Below are 18,205 nucleotides of genomic sequence, written 5' to 3' on the forward strand. Positions count from 1 at the left end.
CCTAGCAAAAACTGTGACTTTTTTTCTGTGGTTTTTTTTTCCTGTGCTTTTTTCCGTTCACCGTGCGATGTTTTGGTTTAGGATGTCGGGTGGCGTTCGAAAGTGTGTTGACGTGTGGGTCGGGGTTGTGTGAAGGTTTGCTTAGGTATTCAGTTCATGGTGTCGTACTGTGTGAGGTGGTGTGGGTTTTGGTATGGGTGTGGTTTGGTGTATGGTAAATCGTGTGTCTGGTGTGAGATAAGTGACTGGGTGTAGATCGTGGGGTTAAATTTGGTTATGGTAATGAAGCTTATTTAAAAATACTACTAAAATTGGAAAGGGCAAATAACCATTAAAGTATTAGCGATCTCTCTATCTGCTAGCCGAGGGCGGCGACTTTGGGATAACGGCTGACTGGTTTTAAATCTAATAGCTGACCTGAGAGTAAGAAGGGGGAAAATATTGTCTATGATGAGTTGAAAGATTTTGCAACCATGTGCTACAGACTTCTTTAAAAAAAAACTGTAAGGTTTATTAAATTGTGTAAATAGCAAGGTTGTTTATGTATAATTATTCTTATTCTCATTGCGCTTAAAAGATTATGATTATACAGTAGTTTTATTTTTATTTCAAACAAAAATCTTGTGAAGCAAGTCAAAAAAAAATACGATACGTTTAATCAGTGCCTTCCTAGTGACCAAAGGTTCTCAAACTGATTTTAAAAAAATGATGTTTGCATCAATGACATGGGTCAACATAGAAACAGCTGCTTTTTTTGTAATGGTCGAGTAGGGAGGTAGAAACATTTGCTTTCTTGTACTGGTCCTGTAGACGCTTTGTCCAAATAAAGGTGGTACAACCTGGGGGTAAAACGAAACAAAATACTTCCAAAATTGGGTCTGTGATAGTGAACAGTCAGTTGTTGGAAGCACTGCGCCAGACTAGACACCCCGTCCACCAGCTGCGTATATCATGTTTCGTGTATCATGTTTCGTATATCATGTTTCGTGTATCATGTTTCGTGTATCATGTTTCGTGTATCATGTTTCGTGTATCATGTTTCGTGTATCATGTTTCGTGTATCATGTTTCGTGTATCATGTTTCGTGTATCATGTTTCGTGTATCATGTTTCGTGTATCATGTTTCGTGTATCATGTTTCGTGTATCATGTTTCGTGTATCATGTTTCGTGTATCATGTTTCGTGTATCATGTTTCGTGTATCATGTTTCGTGTATCATGTTTCGTGTATCATGTTTCGTGTATCATGTTTCGTGTATCATGTTTCGTGTATCATGTTTCGTGTATCATGTTTCGTGTATCATGTTTCGTGTATCATGTTTCGTGTATCATGTTTCGTGTATCATGTTTCGTGTATCATGTTTCGTGTATCATGTTTCGTGTATCATGTTTCGTGTATCATGTTTCGTGTATCATGTTTCGTGTATCATGTTTCGTGTATCATGTTTCGTGTATCATGTTTCGTGTATCATGTTTCGTGTATCATGTTTCGTGTATCATGTTTCGTGTATCATGTTTCGTGTATCATGTTTCGTGTATCATGTTTCGTGTATCATGTTTCGTGTATCATGTTTCGTGTATCATGTTTCGTGTATCATGTTTCGTGTATCATGTTTCGTGTATCATGTTTCGTGTATCATGTTTCGTGTATCATGTTTCGTGTATCATGTTTCGTGTATCATGTTTCGTGTATCATGTTTCGTGTATCATGTTTCGTGTATCATGTTTCGTGTATCATGTTTCGTGTATCATGTTTCGTGTATCATGTTTCGTGTATCATGTTTCGTGTATCATGTTTCGTGTATCATGTTTCGTGTATCATGTTTCGTGTATCATGTTTCGTGTATCATGTTTCGTGTATCATGTTTCGTGTATCATGTTTCGTGTATCATGTTTCGTGTATCATGTTTCGTGTATCATGTTTCGTGTATCATGTTTCGTGTATCATGTTTCGTGTATCATGTTTCGTGTATCATGTTTCGTGTATCATGTTTCGTGTATCATGTTTCGTGTATCATGTTTCGTGTATCATGTTTCGTGTATCATGTTTCGTGTATCATGTTTCGTGTATCATGTTTCGTGTATCATGTTTCGTGTATCATGTTTCGTGTATCATGTTTCGTGTATCATGTTTCGTGTATCATGTTTCGTGTATCATGTTTCGTGTATCATGTTTCGTGTATCATGTTTCGTGTATCATGTTTCGTGTATCATGTTTCGTGTATCATGTTTCGTGTATCATGTTTCGTGTATCATGTTTCGTGTATCATGTTTCGTGTATCATGTTTCGTGTATCATGTTTCGTGTATCATGTTTCGTGTATCATGTTTCGTGTATCATGTTTCGTGTATCATGTTTCGTGTATCATGTTTCGTGTATCATGTTTCGTGTATCATGTTTCGTGTATCATGTTTCGTGTATCATGTTTCGTGTATCATGTTTCGTGTATCATGTTTCGTGTATCATGTTTCGTGTATCATGTTTCGTGTATCATGTTTCGTGTATCATGTTTCGTGTATCATGTTTCGTGTATCATGTTTCGTGTATCATGTTTCGTGTATCATGTTTCGTGTATCATGTTTCGTGTATCATGTTTCGTGTATCATGTTTCGTGTATCATGTTTCGTGTATCATGTTTCGTGTATCATGTTTCGTGTATCATGTTTCGTGTATCATGTTTCGTGTATCATGTTTCGTGTATCATGTTTCGTGTATCATGTTTCGTGTATCATGTTTCGTGTATCATGTTTCGTGTATCATGTTTCGTGTATCATGTTTCGTGTATCATGTTTCGTGTATCATGTTTCGTGTATCATGTTTCGTGTATCATGTTTCGTGTATCATGTTTCGTGTATCATGTTTCGTGTATCATGTTTCGTGTATCATGTTTCGTGTATCATGTTTCGTGTATCATGTTTCGTGTATCATGTTTCGTGTATCATGTTTCGTGTATCATGTTTCGTGTATCATGTTTCGTGTATCATGTTTCGTGTATCATGTTTCGTGTATCATGTTTCGTGTATCATGTTTCGTGTATCATGTTTCGTGTATCATGTTTCGTGTATCATGTTTCGTGTATCATGTTTCGTGTATCATGTTTCGTGTATCATGTTTCGTGTATCATGTTTCGTGTATCATGTTTCGTGTATCATGTTTCGTGTATCATGTTTCGTGTATCATGTTTCGTGTATCATGTTTCGTGTATCATGTTTCGTGTATCATGTTTCGTGTATCATGTTTCGTGTATCATGTTTCGTGTATCATGTTTCGTGTATCATGTTTCGTGTATCATGTTTCGTGTATCATGTTTCGTGTATCATGTTTCGTGTATCATGTTTCGTGTATCATGTTTCGTGTATCATGTTTCGTGTATCATGTTTCGTGTATCATGTTTCGTGTATCATGTTTCGTGTATCATGTTTCGTGTATCATGTTTCGTGTATCATGTTTCGTGTATCATGTTTCGTGTATCATGTTTCGTGTATCATGTTTCGTGTATCATGTTTCGTGTATCATGTTTCGTGTATCATGTTTCGTGTATCATGTTTCGTGTATCATGTTTCGTGTATCATGTTTCGTGTATCATGTTTCGTGTATCATGTTTCGTGTATCATGTTTCGTGTATCATGTTTCGTGTATCATGTTTCGTGTATCATGTTTCGTGTATCATGTTTCGTGTATCATGTTTCGTGTATCATGTTTCGTGTATCATGTTTCGTGTATCATGTTTCGTGTATCATGTTTCGTGTATCATGTTTCGTGTATCATGTTTCGTGTATCATGTTTCGTGTATCATGTTTCGTGTATCATGTTTCGTGTATCATGTTTCGTGTATCATGTTTCGTGTATCATGTTTCGTGTATCATGTTTCGTGTATCATGTTTCGTGTATCATGTTTCGTGTATCATGTTTCGTGTATCATGTTTCGTGTATCATGTTTCGTGTATCATGTTTCGTGTATCATGTTTCGTGTATCATGTTTCGTGTATCATGTTTCGTGTATCATGTTTCGTGTATCATGTTTCGTGTATCATGTTTCGTGTATCATGTTTCGTGTATCATGTTTCGTGTATCATGTTTCGTGTATCATGTTTCGTGTATCATGTTTCGTGTATCATGTTTCGTGTATCATGTTTCGTGTATCATGTTTCGTGTATCATGTTTCGTGTATCATGTTTCGTGTATCATGTTTCGTGTATCATGTTTCGTGTATCATGTTTCGTGTATCATGTTTCGTGTATCATGTTTCGTGTATCATGTTTCGTGTATCATGTTTCGTGTATCATGTTTCGTGTATCATGTTTCGTGTATCATGTTTCGTGTATCATGTTTCGTGTATCATGTTTCGTGTATCATGTTTCGTGTATCATGTTTCGTGTATCATGTTTCGTGTATCATGTTTCGTGTATCATGTTTCGTGTATCATGTTTCGTGTATCATGTTTCGTGTATCATGTTTCGTGTATCATGTTTCGTGTATCATGTTTCGTGTATCATGTTTCGTGTATCATGTTTCGTGTATCATGTTTCGTGTATCATGTTTCGTGTATCATGTTTCGTGTATCATGTTTCGTGTATCATGTTTCGTGTATCATGTTTCGTGTATCATGTTTCGTGTATCATGTTTCGTGTATCATGTTTCGTGTATCATGTTTCGTGTATCATGTTTCGTGTATCATGTTTCGTGTATCATGTTTCGTGTATCATGTTTCGTGTATCATGTTTCGTGTATCATGTTTCGTGTATCATGTTTCGTGTATCATGTTTCGTGTATCATGTTTCGTGTATCATGTTTCGTGTATCATGTTTCGTGTATCATGTTTCGTGTATCATGTTTCGTGTATCATGTTTCGTGTATCATGTTTCGTGTATCATGTTTCGTGTATCATGTTTCGTGTATCATGTTTCGTGTATCATGTTTCGTGTATCATGTTTCGTGTATCATGTTTCGTGTATCATGTTTCGTGTATCATGTTTCGTGTATCATGTTTCGTGTATCATGTTTCGTGTATCATGTTTCGTGTATCATGTTTCGTGTATCATGTTTCGTGTATCATGTTTCGTGTATCATGTTTCGTGTATCATGTTTCGTGTATCATGTTTCGTGTATCATGTTTCGTGTATCATGTTTCGTGTATCATGTTTCGTGTATCATGTTTCGTGTATCATGTTTCGTGTATCATGTTTCGTGTATCATGTTTCGTGTATCATGTTTCGTGTATCATGTTTCGTGTATCATGTTTCGTGTATCATGTTTCGTGTATCATGTTTCGTGTATCATGTTTCGTGTATCATGTTTCGTGTATCATGTTTCGTGTATCATGTTTCGTGTATCATGTTTCGTGTATCATGTTTCGTGTATCATGTTTCGTGTATCATGTTTCGTGTATCATGTTTCGTGTATCATGTTTCGTGTATCATGTTTCGTGTATCATGTTTCGTGTATCATGTTTCGTGTATCATGTTTCGTGTATCATGTTTCGTGTATCATGTTTCGTGTATCATGTTTCGTGTATCATGTTTCGTGTATCATGTTTCGTGTATCATGTTTCGTGTATCATGTTTCGTGTATCATGTTTCGTGTATCATGTTTCGTGTATCATGTTTCGTGTATCATGTTTCGTGTATCATGTTTCGTGTATCATGTTTCGTGTATCATGTTTCGTGTATCATGTTTCGTGTATCATGTTTCGTGTATCATGTTTCGTGTATCATGTTTCGTGTATCATGTTTCGTGTATCATGTTTCGTGTATCATGTTTCGTGTATCATGTTTCGTGTATCATGTTTCGTGTATCATGTTTCGTGTATCATGTTTCGTGTATCATGTTTCGTGTATCATGTTTCGTGTATCATGTTTCGTGTATCATGTTTCGTGTATCATGTTTCGTGTATCATGTTTCGTGTATCATGTTTCGTGTATCATGTTTCGTGTATCATGTTTCGTGTATCATGTTTCGTGTATCATGTTTCGTGTATCATGTTTCGTGTATCATGTTTCGTGTATCATGTTTCGTGTATCATGTTTCGTGTATCATGTTTCGTGTATCATGTTTCGTGTATCATGTTTCGTGTATCATGTTTCGTGTATCATGTTTCGTGTATCATGTTTCGTGTATCATGTTTCGTGTATCATGTTTCGTGTATCATGTTTCGTGTATCATGTTTCGTGTATCATGTTTCGTGTATCATGTTTCGTGTATCATGTTTCGTGTATCATGTTTCGTGTATCATGTTTCGTGTATCATGTTTCGTGTATCATGTTTCGTGTATCATGTTTCGTGTATCATGTTTCGTGTATCATGTTTCGTGTATCATGTTTCGTGTATCATGTTTCGTGTATCATGTTTCGTGTATCATGTTTCGTGTATCATGTTTCGTGTATCATGTTTCGTGTATCATGTTTCGTGTATCATGTTTCGTGTATCATGTTTCGTGTATCATGTTTCGTGTATCATGTTTCGTGTATCATGTTTCGTGTATCATGTTTCGTGTATCATGTTTCGTGTATCATGTTTCGTGTATCATGTTTCGTGTATCATGTTTCGTGTATCATGTTTCGTGTATCATGTTTCGTGTATCATGTTTCGTGTATCATGTTTCGTGTATCATGTTTCGTGTATCATGTTTCGTGTATCATGTTTCGTGTATCATGTTTCGTGTATCATGTTTCGTGTATCATGTTTCGTGTATCATGTTTCGTGTATCATGTTTCGTGTATCATGTTTCGTGTATCATGTTTCGTGTATCATGTTTCGTGTATCATGTTTCGTGTATCATGTTTCGTGTATCATGTTTCGTGTATCATGTTTCGTGTATCATGTTTCGTGTATCATGTTTCGTGTATCATGTTTCGTGTATCATGTTTCGTGTATCATGTTTCGTGTATCATGTTTCGTGTATCATGTTTCGTGTATCATGTTTCGTGTATCATGTTTCGTGTATCATGTTTCGTGTATCATGTTTCGTGTATCATGTTTCGTGTATCATGTTTCGTGTATCATGTTTCGTGTATCATGTTTCGTGTATCATGTTTCGTGTATCATGTTTCGTGTATCATGTTTCGTGTATCATGTTTCGTGTATCATGTTTCGTGTATCATGTTTCGTGTATCATGTTTCGTGTATCATGTTTCGTGTATCATGTTTCGTGTATCATGTTTCGTGTATCATGTTTCGTGTATCATGTTTCGTGTATCATGTTTCGTGTATCATGTTTCGTGTATCATGTTTCGTGTATCATGTTTCGTGTATCATGTTTCGTGTATCATGTTTCGTGTATCATGTTTCGTGTATCATGTTTCGTGTATCATGTTTCGTGTATCATGTTTCGTGTATCATGTTTCGTGTATCATGTTTCGTGTATCATGTTTCGTGTATCATGTTTCGTGTATCATGTTTCGTGTATCATGTTTCGTGTATCATGTTTCGTGTATCATGTTTCGTGTATCATGTTTCGTGTATCATGTTTCGTGTATCATGTTTCGTGTATCATGTTTCGTGTATCATGTTTCGTGTATCATGTTTCGTGTATCATGTTTCGTGTATCATGTTTCGTGTATCATGTTTCGTGTATCATGTTTCGTGTATCATGTTTCGTGTATCATGTTTCGTGTATCATGTTTCGTGTATCATGTTTCGTGTATCATGTTTCGTGTATCATGTTTCGTGTATCATGTTTCGTGTATCATGTTTCGTGTATCATGTTTCGTGTATCATGTTTCGTGTATCATGTTTCGTGTATCATGTTTCGTGTATCATGTTTCGTGTATCATGTTTCGTGTATCATGTTTCGTGTATCATGTTTCGTGTATCATGTTTCGTGTATCATGTTTCGTGTATCATGTTTCGTGTATCATGTTTCGTGTATCATGTTTCGTGTATCATGTTTCGTGTATCATGTTTCGTGTATCATGTTTCGTGTATCATGTTTCGTGTATCATGTTTCGTGTATCATGTTTCGTGTATCATGTTTCGTGTATCATGTTTCGTGTATCATGTTTCGTGTATCATGTTTCGTGTATCATGTTTCGTGTATCATGTTTCGTGTATCATGTTTCGTGTATCATGTTTCGTGTATCATGTTTCGTGTATCATGTTTCGTGTATCATGTTTCGTGTATCATGTTTCGTGTATCATGTTTCGTGTATCATGTTTCGTGTATCATGTTTCGTGTATCATGTTTCGTGTATCATGTTTCGTGTATCATGTTTCGTGTATCATGTTTCGTGTATCATGTTTCGTGTATCATGTTTCGTGTATCATGTTTCGTGTATCATGTTTCGTGTATCATGTTTCGTGTATCATGTTTCGTGTATCATGTTTCGTGTATCATGTTTCGTGTATCATGTTTCGTGTATCATGTTTCGTGTATCATGTTTCGTGTATCATGTTTCGTGTATCATGTTTCGTGTATCATGTTTCGTGTATCATGTTTCGTGTATCATGTTTCGTGTATCATGTTTCGTGTATCATGTTTCGTGTATCATGTTTCGTGTATCATGTTTCGTGTATCATGTTTCGTGTATCATGTTTCGTGTATCATGTTTCGTGTATCATGTTTCGTGTATCATGTTTCGTGTATCATGTTTCGTGTATCATGTTTCGTGTATCATGTTTCGTGTATCATGTTTCGTGTATCATGTTTCGTGTATCATGTTTCGTGTATCATGTTTCGTGTATCATGTTTCGTGTATCATGTTTCGTGTATCATGTTTCGTGTATCATGTTTCGTGTATCATGTTTCGTGTATCATGTTTCGTGTATCATGTTTCGTGTATCATGTTTCGTGTATCATGTTTCGTGTATCATGTTTCGTGTATCATGTTTCGTGTATCATGTTTCGTGTATCATGTTTCGTGTATCATGTTTCGTGTATCATGTTTCGTGTATCATGTTTCGTGTATCATGTTTCGTGTATCATGTTTCGTGTATCATGTTTCGTGTATCATGTTTCGTGTATCATGTTTCGTGTATCATGTTTCGTGTATCATGTTTCGTGTATCATGTTTCGTGTATCATGTTTCGTGTATCATGTTTCGTGTATCATGTTTCGTGTATCATGTTTCGTGTATCATGTTTCGTGTATCATGTTTCGTGTATCATGTTTCGTGTATCATGTTTCGTGTATCATGTTTCGTGTATCATGTTTCGTGTATCATGTTTCGTGTATCATGTTTCGTGTATCATGTTTCGTGTATCATGTTTCGTATCATGTTTCGTGTATCATGTTTCGTGTATCATGTTTCGTGTATCATGTTTCGTGTATCATGTTTCGTGTATCATGTTTCGTGTATCATGTTTCGTGTATCATGTTTCGTGTATCATGTTTCGTGTATCATGTTTCGTGTATCATGTTTCGTGTATCATGTTTCGTGTATCATGTTTCGTGTATCATGTTTCGTGTATCATGTTTCGTGTATCATGTTTCGTGTATCATGTTTCGTGTATCATGTTTCGTGTATCATGTTTCGTGTATCATGTTTCGTGTATCATGTTTCGTGTATCATGTTTCGTGTATCATGTTTCGTGTATCATGTTTCGTGTATCATGTTTCGTGTATCATGTTTCGTGTATCATGTTTCGTGTATCATGTTTCGTGTATCATGTTTCGTGTATCATGTTTCGTGTATCATGTTTCGTGTATCATGTTTCGTGTATCATGTTTCGTGTATCATGTTTCGTGTATCATGTTTCGTGTATCATGTTTCGTGTATCATGTTTCGTGTATCATGTTTCGTGTATCATGTTTCGTGTATCATGTCTCGTGTATCATGTCTCGTGTATCATGTTTCGTGTATCATGTCTCGTGTATCATGTCTCGTGTATCATGTCTCGTGTATCATGTCTCGTGTATCATGTCTCGTGTATCATGTCTCGTGTATCATGTCTCGTGTATCATGTCTCGTGTATCATGTCTCGTGTATCATGTCTCGTGTATCATGTCTCGTGTATCATGTCTCGTGTATCATGTCTCGTGTATCATGTCTCGTGTATCATGTCTCGTGTATCATGTCTCGTGTATCATGTCTCGTGTATCATGTCTCGTGTATCATGTCTCGTGTATCATGTCTCGTGTATCATGTCTCGTGTATCATGTCTCGTGTATCATGTCTCGTGTATCATGTCTCGTGTATCATGTCTCGTGTATCATGTCTCGTGTATCATGTCTCGTGTATCATGTCTCGTGTATCATGTCTCGTGTATCATGTCTCGTGTATCATGTCTCGTGTATCATGTCTCGTGTATCATGTCTCGTGTATCATGTCTCGTGTATCATGTCTCGTGTATCATGTCTCGTGTATCATGTCTCGTGTATCATGTCTCGTGTATCATGTCTCGTGTATCATGTCTCGTGTATCATGTCTCGTGTATCATGTCTCGTGTATCATGTCTCGTGTATCATGTCTCGTGTATCATGTCTCTCGTATCATGTCTCGTGATCATGTCTCGGTATCATGTCTCACGTATCATGTCTCACGTATCATGTCTCACGTATCATGTCTCACGTATCATGTCTCACGTATCATGTCTCACGTATCATGTCTCACGTATCATGTCTCACGTATCATGTCTCACGTATCATGTCTCACGTATCATGTCTCACGTATCATGTCTCACGTATCATGTCTCACGTATCATGTCTCACGTATCATGTCTCACGTATCATGTCTCACGTATCATGTCTCACGTATCATGTCTCACGTATCATGTCTCACGTATCATGTCTCACGTATCATGTCTCACGTATCATGTCTCACGTATCATGTCTCACGTATCATGTCTCACGTATCATGTCTCACGTATCATGTCTCACGTATCATGTCTCACGTATCATGTCTCACGTATCATGTCTCACGTATCATGTCTCACGTATCATGTCTCACGTATCATGTCTCACGTATCATGTCTCACGTATCATGTCTCACGTATCATGTCTCACGTATCATGTCTCACGTATCATGTCTCACGTATCATGTCTCACGTATCATGTCTCACGTATCATGTCTCACGTATCATGTCTCACGTATCATGTCTCACGTATCATGTCTCACGTATCATGTCTCACGTATCATGTCTCACGTATCATGTCTCACGTATCATGTCTCACGTATCATGTCTCACGTATCATGTCTCACGTATCATGTCTCACGTATCATGTCTCACGTATCATGTCCTCACGTATCATGCCTCACGTATCATGCCTCACGTATCATGCCTCACGTATCATGCCTCACGTATCATGCCTCACGTATCATGCCTCACGTATCATGCCTCACGTATCATGCCTCACGTATCATGCCTCACGTATCATGCCTCACGTATCATGCCTCACGTATCATGCCTCACGTATCATGCCTCACGTATCATGCCTCACGTATCATGCCTCACGTATCATGTCTCACGTATCATGCCTCACGTATCATGTCCTCACGTATCATGTCTCACGTATCATGTCTCACGTATCATGTCTCACGTATCATGTCTCACGTATCATGTCTCACGTATCATGTCTCACGTATCATGTCTCACGTATCATGTCTCACGTATCATGTCTCACGTATCATGTCTCACGTATCATGTCTCACGTATCATGTCTCACGTATCATGTCTCACGTATCATGTCTCACGTATCATGTCTCACGTATCATGTCTCACGTATCATGTCTCACGTATCATGTCTCACGTATCATGTCTCACGTATCATGTCTCACGTATCATGTCTCACGTATCATGTCTCACGTATCATGTCTCACGTATCATGTCTCACGTATCATGTCTCACGTATCATGTCTCACGTATCATGTCTCACGTATCATGTCTCACGTATCATGTCTCACGTATCATGTCTCACGTATCATGTCTCACGTATCATGTCTCACGTATCATGTCTCACGTATCATGTCTCACGTATCATGTCTCACGTATCATGTCTCACGTATCATGTCTCACGTATCATGTCTCACGTATCATGTCTCACGTATCATGTCTCTCATGTCTCACGTATCATGTCTCACGTATCATGTCTCACGTATCATGTCTCACGTATCATGTCTCACGTATCATGTCTCACGTATCATGTCTCACGTATCATGTCTCACGTATCATGTCTCACGTATCATGTCTCACGTATCATGTCTCACGTATCATGTCTCACGTATCATGTCTCACGTATCATGTCTCACGTATCATGTCTCACGTATCATGTCTCACGTATCATGTCTCACGTATCATGTCTCACGTATCATGTCTCACGTATCATGTCTCACGTATCATGTCTCACGTATCATGTCTCACGTATCATGTCTCACGTATCATGTCTCACGTATCATGTCTCACGTATCATGTCTCACGTATCATGTCTCACGTATCATGTCTCACGTATCATGTCTCACGTATCATGTCTCACGTATCATGTCTCACGTATCATGTCTCACGTATCATGTCTCACGTATCATGTCTCACGTATCATGTCTCACGTATCATGTCTCACGTATCATGTCTCACGTATCATGTCTCACGTATCATGTCTCACGTATCATGTCTCACGTATCATGTCTCACGTATCATGTCTCACGTATCATGTCTCACGTATCATGTCTCACGTATCATGTCTCACGTATCATGTCTCACGTATCATGTCTCACGTATCATGTCTCACGTATCATGTCTCATGTCTCACGTATCATGTCTCACGTATCATGTCTCACGTATCATGTCTCACGTATCATGTCTCACGTATCATGTCTCACGTATCATGTCTCACGTATCATGTCTCACGTATCATGTCTCACGTATCATGTCTCACGTATCATGTCTCACGTATCATGTCTCACGTATCATGTCTCACGTATCATGTCTCACGTATCATGTCTCACGTATCATGTCTCACGTATCATGTCTCACGTATCATGTCTCACGTATCATGTCTCACGTATCATGTCTCACGTATCATGTCTCACGTATCATGTCTCACGTATCATGTCTCACGTATCATGTCTCACGTATCATGTCTCACGTATCATGTCTCACGTATCATGTCTCACGTATCATGTCTCACGTATCATGTCTCACGTATCATGTCTCACGTATCATGTCTCACGTATCATGTCTCACGTATCATGTCTCACGTATCATGTCTCACGTATCATGTCTCACGTATCATGTCTCACGTATCATGTCTCACGTATCATGTCTCACGTATCATGTCTCACGTATCATGTCTCACGTATCATGTCTCACGTATCATGTCTCACGTATCATGTCTCACGTATCATGTCTCACGTATCATGTCTCACGTATCATGTCTCACGTATCATGTCTCACGTATCATGTCTCACGTATCATGTCTCACGTATCATGTCTCACGTATCATGTCTCACGTATCATGTCTCACGTATCATGTCTCACGTATCATGTCTCACGTATCATGTCTCACGTATCATGTCTCACGTATCATGTCTCACGTATCATGTCTCACGTATCATGTCTCACGTATCATGTCTCACGTATCATGTCTCACGTATCATGTCTCACGTATCATGTCTCACGTATCATGTCTCACGTATCATGTCTCACGTATCATGTCTCACGTATCATGTCTCACGTATCATGTCTCACGTATCATGTCTCACGTATCATGTCTCACGTATCATGTCTCACGTATCATGTCTCACGTATCATGTCTCACGTATCATGTCTCACGTATCATGTCTCACGTATCATGTCTCACGTATCATGTCTCACGTATCATGTCTCACGTATCATGTCTCACGTATCATGTCTCACGTATCATGTCTCACGTATCATGTCTCACGTATCATGTCTCACGTATCATGTCTCACGTATCATGTCTCACGTATCATGTCTCACGTATCATGTCTCACGTATCATGTCTCACGTATCATGTCTCACGTATCATGTCTCACGTATCATGTCTCACGTATCATGTCTCACGTATCATGTCTCACGTATCATGTCTCACGTATCATGTCTCACGTATCATGTCTCACGTATCATGTCTCACGTATCATGTCTCACGTATCATGTCTCACGTATCATGTCTCACGTATCATGTCTCACGTATCATGTCTCACGTATCATGTCTCACGTATCATGTCTCACGTATCATGTCTCACGTATCATGTCTCACGTATCATGTCTCACGTATCATGTCTCACGTATCATGTCTCACGTATCATGTCTCACGTATCATGTCTCACGTATCATGTCTCACGTATCATGTCTCACGTATCATGTCTCACGTATCATGTCTCACGTATCATGTCTCACGTATCATGTCTCACGTATCATGTCTCACGTATCATGTCTCACGTATCATGTCTCACGTATCATGTCTCACGTATCATGTCTCACGTATCATGTCTCACGTATCATGTCTCACGTATCATGTCTCACGTATCATGTCTCACGTATCATGTCTCACGTATCATGTCTCACGTATCATGTCTCACGTATCATGTCTCACGTATCATGTCTCACGTATCATGTCTCACGTATCATGTCTCACGTATCATGTCTCACGTATCATGTCTCACGTATCATGTCTCACGTATCATGTCTCACGTATCATGTCTCACGTATCATGTCTCACGTATCATGTCTCACGTATCATGTCTCACGTATCATGTCTCACGTATCATGTCTCACGTATCATGTCTCACGTATCATGTCTCACGTATCATGTCTCACGTATCATGTCTCACGTATCATGTCTCACGTATCATGTCTCACGTATCATGTCTCACGTATCATGTCTCACGTATCATGTCTCACGTATCATGTCTCACGTATCATGTCTCACGTATCATGTCTCACGAATCATGTCTCACGTATCATGTCTCACGTATCATGTCTCACGTATCATGTCTCACGTATCATGTCTCACGTATCATGTCTCACGTATCATGTCTCACGTATCATGTCTCACGTATCATGTCTCACGTATCATGTCTCACGTATCATGTCTCACGTATCATGTCTCACGTATCATGTCTCACGTATCATGTCTCACGTATCATGTCTCACGTATCATGTCTCACGTATCATGTCTCACGTATCATGTCTCACGTATCATGTCTCACGTATCATGTCTCACGTATCATGTCTCACGTATCATGTCTCACGTATCATGTCTCACGTATCATGTCTCACGTATCATGAGTCACGTCCTAAACGCACAACCAGACGAACACACATCAAACAGACCTTAAAGTCCTTAAGCCGAGTTCTCTTGCAGGAGATCTGCCCATGATGGGTCCACTCGATGGGTCCACTCGATGATGGGTCCACTTGATGATGGGTCCACTTGCTGGGTCCACTCGATGATGGGTCCACTTGATGATGGGTAGACTATATGAAGGGTCCACTTGATGATGGGCCGGCTCGCGAATCGGTCGACTTGATGAGGGGTCCACTTGCTGGGTCCACTCGATGATGGGTCCACTCGATTATGGGTGGACTTGATGATGGGTCCACTCGATGATGGCGTGTAAAGTAGCTGTCGACAGCATCACATAAATGTTCTCCCCAACTTCCGGTAAAAGTTCCGGTATCCAAATCACCCTGTGATGAAATAAGTAATAACATAATGAAGAATTTTGTAATGTTTGTCATATTATTAACGATTTAATAAACTTGCTGTTTTGTTATACGGTAATTTATTTTTATCTTACAGTTTATTACTTTATTTCATCATTCAGAACAAAGAGGAGAATACTTTGTATTGACTTCAGTGTTTTATTATTTACAGCAGACAACTCTGACTATACGTTAACAGACTGAACATTCAAGGGAAGTAACTATGATATGTATAATACAAGGGACGTAACAATAACTAACAAGATATAATTTAAATCTTACTAAAATAATTTTATATTCTATATATATTGTATTATGTCTTTTGTGTCTATGTTCGAATCGTTTAGGAAATGGTCCTGTATAACATAATTTTGAAAAAAAAAGTTTTTCTTTAAAAAGAGGGGGTGGGCGGGGGAAGAGACAACTTTCCTGACGAAAAGTATTAAATCCCATAATATAACTAAATTATCCTAATAATATGAAAGCCAGTGTGCACACCTCTCTCTCTCTCTGTCTCTCTCTCTCTCTTTCTCTGTCCGCAAAATATTTTCCGAGGCAATGAGATCAGTATCTTCAGCGATATATGGATGTATGGAGACCTTAATGAAACGGACTTTTGTTGCAAACTATATGTTGGATTATTAAATGTATAACCTAAATTGTATTTAAAGAAGGAAGATGAAAAAGGAATTATCGAATGTAGAAACTTTTTAAATCATGCAACTGGAAAAGTGTTTATGGTTGTGACAAGAACTCTTTAGAGAACATACAAATTTAAAAACAATGGCGTCATCGCTTTCAGGATAAAAATAGAATGTCGAAAATGATACACAATACTAATGAAGTCATCTTCAATAATATTTGCTTTCCACATTTTCCAATTATAGAATATGAAGAAAGGAACTATTTCGCTCAAATTAGATTTAAATCTATAGATTCTAGATCGGCTTATCAAGACTTATGCTATAAATGTAGACCTTTATAATATTTCTCGGGCAAAAAAATACTTTAAAAGACAACACGAATAACAGCCGGGCTTTTAACGGAATCATTTTTTAAGTCTGTTAATCAGTTTGTGCATTTAATATGGTTTTGCATTGACTAATAATGTATATAATTTGTTTTTTCTAATAGGTATTGGTAGCCTATGTTATTTTAAAGGTGTAGGATTTTTAGCTATTTAGTTATTTCTTTAATTTATCGCTAATATCGTTCAACGTGTAGTAAAGCACATTGCGTTTTGACCAATAACTATTTTATAAATTATTTTTCTCCAACAAGAATAACAAAAATATATAGGCATAGGGCTATAATTCGCGTCGGGTACCGATGGCTAGTAGTTTACCATAGGTATTCGAGGATATGTAAAATAAATATCTCATGATACTAAATACTCTATATACTTAGTATATTTCGTATACACTACTATAGACCTATTTGAGAAAGTAAAAATAAAAATAAAAGTTAGCCCTTATAAATTTTAAATATTCTGTACATTGATAGTATACAAAACTTACATCAACCCTCGTCGTCAATATGATGCTGTTGTTTAGGTCGACGTTGTTTAGTGGCAATTAGAAAGATAAGTTATCCAAACACATGAACGATGAGCACCATTTTATTAGCAACATCCTCGTCAATATGATGCTGTTGTTTAGGTTGACGTTGTTTAGTGGCAATTAGAAAGATAAGTTATCCAAACACATGAAATATTTTATTGAAATCCCTAAATTCAAGATGGAGGTCTAAGTCCAAAGGATACGCGCCTGTTCCCAAAGACACATGACTCGATTATGCACTAACTTTTGGCCTCCACTGCGCATGACATCTCACAATATTGTGTCACACAATGAACTATTTCTACCCCAGGCACTTGTCAAAACAAACACAGGTACTGGTTGACATTCTACTTGGCACTGTGCTAAACCCATCAAACACACACGTCACACAATCTCACTACACATTCTTTACAGTGAGCGTTTTCGCATAAACTTCACACAAACCACGTCACCAGACACCCCAGTTTCTATTGTCACCACCCTCCACTGGAATCTATATTTAGGGGGGGGGGGGTCACAATTTATGACGTCAGCATAGGAGGGGGGTGGGAAAAATAGAAGTGTGGGGGGGGTGGTAGGATCTTTTTGTACGTCCACATGATGGATTTAACATTTAAATTAAAAAAAAAAAAATTCTCATATTGTAAATAAGACAAATATACTAGTAGTTTTTAGTAATTCATAATTGATAGGTTCGACACTAGCAATGCTGCGACTGGACATCTCTATACATAATATCTAACCCTCCTCCCGCCCCCTCCCACGCTTTCCAGTCTGGTGAGTTGTGATTCACGCCGAAAGTTTAAACGATTTGAAACTAAGGGGAGGTAGCCAAGGACCGTAGTCCATACATATTGTACTGTCTAGCGGCCGTTCATAAATGACTTCGCGTTAATTAGCCGAATTTTTCACCCAACCCAAATCGTGTGCACACACCAGATAGCCACTGACGACATTAAAAATGTTTTGTTCTGCAGCCCACTCACCCCCTCTTCAGTAAAAAATTTTTTTTTAAATTATTTGCATGTCTGACTGCAATAACATGCAATA

General features: G+C 38.2%; 1 long non-coding RNA gene across 1 annotated transcript; it reads right to left on the reverse strand.

Moving 5' to 3' along the window:
- Positions 1 to 498: 498 nt before the first annotated feature.
- LOC131956714 (uncharacterized) lies at positions 499 to 17,385 on the reverse strand. Its single transcript, XR_009388986.1, has 3 exons — positions 17,114 to 17,385; positions 15,225 to 15,581; positions 499 to 839 (listed from the first exon to the last, which is right to left on the reverse strand). It is a non-coding gene; the product is annotated as an uncharacterized LOC131956714 (long non-coding RNA).
- Between the last annotated feature and the right edge of the window lie 820 nt (positions 17,386 to 18,205).

This window comes from Physella acuta, unplaced genomic scaffold, assembly GCF_028476545.2.
Source record: "Physella acuta isolate Inbredline_101_S28 unplaced genomic scaffold, ASM2847654v3 ptg001171l, whole genome shotgun sequence".
Taxonomy (NCBI): domain Eukaryota; kingdom Metazoa; phylum Mollusca; class Gastropoda; family Physidae; genus Physella; species Physella acuta.